The following is a 4814-nucleotide window of genomic DNA, read 5'->3' as shown; positions in this document are numbered from 1 at the left end:
AATTAGCTCGAAAATACGGAATCGGTGGAACTTGTACCGTTCCTGAATTACTTTTAAACCATTCAAAGTTGCAAAAAACTTTCAATATAGAAAAGTAGCGCATTTTCATAAGCTTTCCAATGCCATATCATTTGCCTCATTGGATTAGCCGTTTTGAAGTGGCATTGAAAATACGAACTCGGCTGTTTGGTTTGTGAAATTTTACAATTTTTCAAATTACTCTTTAACCATAGGGAATTAGAGAAAACTTTCAACACGTGGAAGAAGCAGTTTTGCAGCAGCTTTCCAACGCCATATTATTTGCCTCATTCTGATAACCGGTTGAAAAATGCGATCGAAAATACGATTTACATTTTTTATATGAAGAAAAAACGGTTTTCAAAACTGCTCTTAAACCGCTTACATTTTGCCAAAAAATTAACTTAGGTCATGATACTCGTGTCCATAGCTTTCGAATGGTATATCGGAAGCCCCATTTGGGCAATGTTTCTGGAAGTTCAACCTAGTACTGGGGGAAGTTCACGTCGAACAACTCAGGCATCACCACCTAAGAGAAAATCCGCTAATGAGCGAGATTCTATTTAAAATGGGCATTTTAGTTGCTAAAAAATGTTTGCAGATTACACTTACATCACATAGAACACGACTGACCAGAAAAATTGACGCGGGGTGACACGGTTGCGAACATAGCCCGAAGGTCGGGTTCCTACAGAGGAAAGTTGTCACACCCTGATTTTAATGGCACAACACTTAAGATGATAAATCATGATAAAATGTGGTTTTGACAAAAACTTTTGAGTGTTTTGGACTTTGCCTTGATTAGATTTTGTTTGTTGTTTGCAAGTGCTCTAAAAATCAAATAAATCCTCCAACTCTTGTACTTCATCTCCTTGCTCCAAAACTTCTTCCCACTGATCATGCCATGTGTATAGTACATTGTATAATTTTCGTACAAAAATAATTTGGCCAAAAAGTATTTTCTAAATTTAGTTTTCCAAAAACCCCTGAATTGAAGTTTGCACTACAAGTACTTGATTTGGGGTATGAAAAATCTTTCAAAGAGTATGTTTGACTCCTATTAGGCATAGGACTCCCATAAACCACAAAAATATAATTTTAAAAGTTATTTTCCTATTTTATTTAAAGGCTTTTTCTTAAGGCCAGAAATGGTCTTTAATAGGTTAAAATTATTTTATTTCTTTAAAAATATTTGGGAAAATTTAGGGAAACTCAGTGGATATATATTGTCCATATATATGAGTTTAAACACATGGTCATGTTCAAATTATTGGTCAAATCCCTCAAAAACCCTTTCTGGATATTTCAAGCTTTTGAAATATTTACAAACGAAATATTTTCTAAAAATTACAAGAAAACTCTAGAATGTCACATGTGACATGTTTGATGATCTTGCCAAGTCTCATGTCATGGAGAATAGTATAACCCCATGAAACCCTCTCAAAACCATTTCTTCCCTTTTTCAAGTTTGAACAACTTTACATTAGCAAACTTGTCCAAATGCTCTCAAACTTGGTACACATGCTCAAATGGTCAAATAAATCATCTAGACCAAGTGGAACAAGTTGGATAACAAGTTAACATGATCAAAGTGCCCCAAAACCCATCCTGTCTAGAACCAAATTTGAGTAACTTTACATTGCCAACTTTCTCCTTTTGATCTAAAGTTTTGTGGACATGTTAAGAACCTCTAATGATGACACTACACCAAGTGGTGCATCAAGGAGAATAGATTTGCATGACTAAATCTTGGGAAATCCATTTCTATTCATTTCTAGGGTTTGCCAAAGTTACATTGGCAACTTTCTTCAAATGAGATCAAACTTGGTGATCATCCTCAATTATATATGCCATTTGATCCTATTGATTCTCATGACAAGTGGGATCCATTTGCTTGACCAAACTACCATCAAACACCTTTTGCCATAATTTTGTGATCAACATTTGGGGCACCAAATGGATTCTCGTTGAGCCACAATTCTTACCACATCATGTCCTAGAACCCCTCTACCACTAGAAAAGTTGGATGGCTTCAGCTCAATTATTTGGGGGTGAGAACCTCATTTTTCATCTCTGTCCAGCAACTTTCCCTCTCTTTCTTCTCCCCCTCTCTCTTTCTTTGACTTTTCTAGCTCTCCAACGTCACCCCAGACTTTAGCCCATCACCCAGCACACTCCAGACGCAAGTGGACATGGCAGAGCATGCAAAACGCGCTCATGCCAGCCAAAAGCCTGCTCTGGAGCACGTTACAGTGGCGGCCGAGCCTTGCCGCCGTACTCCCGTCCACCTCAGGCCTCCCAAGCGCGCCAGTCGACGCGCCTCGACGTCCGCGACACGCCACAGCCTGGTCCTCCTCCTCCTTCTCCCTCCTGCTGCCCCCTCGCACGCACGCCAGAGCCGCCCGAGAGCCCCAATGGGCGAGCCCACACACACGGCGCTCTGCCACTCCCCCGCTCTCTCTCTCTCCTTCTCCCTTGACTTGGACCATGCCCACGAGCGCCGCAGATAGCCCCGAGCCTCCTCCCGTGGCCACTGCGACCATTTCCGTGGGTGCCCGTAGACCACGTCCACATTGAGCCACGGCCTCGCTATATAAGGCTGCCCGAGGCCTCTCTCTGGAGCCCCTTTGCCCTCTCTCCCTCTGGTACATCGCCCGGACCCGACCATCCCTCTCCTCGTGCCCTCCATCCACCATAATGGCCAGAGCATCACCGTCGGGCTCCGCCTAAATTCGAGCTAACCAAAGTGGAATCTGACTTCTCATGGTCTGCCTAAACAATGATTAGTCTATTGTATAATTTAACTAGGTCCATGTCTTTAAGAAATTGAGTGAAATCTACTTTTTCAGGCTTTAAACCCAATCATTCATATTTGTTGCGACCAAATGTTCTGTTATAACTTTAAAATTAAAAACCAAGTTTCCCTGGACAATTATACTTTTTTGTGAGCTTATTATTCACAAGTTATAGTAATATGGTATTATGGGCTTTGCTCCCAACATGATAAGGAGGAAAGAACTGCAGGCTATATTGTTCGTTGACATTCATGATCCGCGCTCGCAGGTTCCGACTCTTGTGAGCTACTGCTACAGATGATATTTGGTCCCCATCCTTGCTACTGGCTCCTAATTTTTGTGTGATGAACAAATGGTTTAGTTTACCGTGTAAAGCTGAGATTCTACATTGGTTTGGAATTTAACTGGTTACCTTTGTTTAATTTAATGCCATGCGAAACCTAATGTAGATGTTCATGTCTTCCCAATGATGTTAGTAGGAAGATTTTTTTTTGCTTTCTTCATAGTGTAAATCTGTTGTTCAAGCTTCAAATGTATCTTGTTTATTATCTTTCCTTTTCGGCAAACTAATGGACCATATTTCTACTCAAACAGAGGCAAAGACGTCTTCTTAATGTTGCAGAAGTTTGGAGGCATCAAGGTCAGTCTTAATGCACATAATGACTAATGCTTCCGCATTGTAATCTCTAATTTGTTATCGAGCTTCTATGCTTCAACACATCTAAAATTTCAAAAGCTTTTCCGGGTCGATACGGTTACTTGAGAATCGTACCAAAGATAGCCTTAGCAGTTCATTCCGTACCAAACTTGAGCAACACAAAAGTTAAGTTAGGTGACTGTTCTTTGTAGGAATGCATCCTCCTCTTGCTATGCAAACTGAGGAAATCAAAGTGATGGGAAAGCATTGTACAACAGCTGTTGACTTCAGGATATTTCATGGATGAGTTATACTCCTTGACTCCCATGTAAAGTTAACTTATTTTTCTCTCTGCATTAGTATGTTCCAAATTAACCACACACAATTTAATTAGGTGACCGTTCTCTGTAGGAGTGTATCATCCGCTTGCTATGCAAACTGAGGAAATCAAAGTGGCAAAGCAATTGACTGCATGTGTTGACTTCAGGATATCTCAAGGACGAGTTAGAATCTGTGACGCTCAGGTAAAATTAACTTATTTTGCTCTTTGCATCGGTATGTTCCAAATTAACTGCACAAAATTTAATTAGGTCATTATTCTCTGTAGGGATGCATCCTCTGCTTGCTACACAAACTAAGGAAACCAAAGCAGCAAAGCATTGTACTGCAGATGTCGACTTCGGAATATCTCACGAACCAGTTATACTCCTTGATGCTCATGTAAAATTAACTTATTTTGCTCTCTACAATTGCATAACAGAACGGTTGAGATAAACATCTCACTGCTGATATTTTCAAATGTATTGCAACCACTGTACAACCCATCCATCGTAATTGATATGTTGAGACTGGATCGCAGTAGTTGTTCTGCCTCATCTATCACTATCTGCGGGCTTGCTTTGATTATGTGTCTCCCAACTTTCTGTAACTAAAAAGCAGCCTGTAAATGTAGCTTGAATAAAAATGGTACCTTTCAGTTTTGTGCAAGTTCAAAGTATTAGTAGTTTCAGTTTGTCCAATTTTTGCAAGGATATTGTGTGAGGTCTGGTACAAATTTTTAAGACAATCACTTAATACATTCATGGGATTGCCAACTTTTGGTGTTTGCTGATACTAGCTAGGTCGGGCCATGAATTCCTAGAGGATTGTGGCAATTATCCTGCTTCGCTTGCAAGATTGGTTTCTAAAAATAACATGGTAGTTGTAATTTCAGATTGCTGCTGATTTGACTAAATATGTTTTGATTGTTTTTAAGCTTTGACTCTTTACTGTGTGCACAACTAATTCATTCCTAATTAAATCTTTCAATGGTTGATGGGAACACTACAAATCTTGCTTCTCTGCTTTTTAATGTTTCATATGTT

At 39.8% G+C, this 4814-nt stretch overlaps 1 long non-coding RNA gene across 1 annotated transcript; it reads left to right on the top strand.

The window, feature by feature from the left end:
• The first annotated feature begins 3225 nt into the window (after positions 1 to 3225).
• LOC123094761 (uncharacterized) lies at positions 3226 to 3974 on the top strand. Its single transcript, XR_006445955.1, has 3 exons — positions 3226 to 3453; positions 3663 to 3778; positions 3862 to 3974. It is a non-coding gene; the product is annotated as an uncharacterized lncRNA (long non-coding RNA).
• The last annotated feature ends 840 nt before the right edge of the window (positions 3975 to 4814 follow it).

Source organism: Triticum aestivum, chromosome 4B (genome assembly GCF_018294505.1).
Source record: "Triticum aestivum cultivar Chinese Spring chromosome 4B, IWGSC CS RefSeq v2.1, whole genome shotgun sequence".
Taxonomy (NCBI): Eukaryota; Viridiplantae; Streptophyta; class Magnoliopsida; order Poales; family Poaceae; genus Triticum; species Triticum aestivum.
This window is presented reverse-complemented; position numbering and strand designations above follow the sequence as displayed.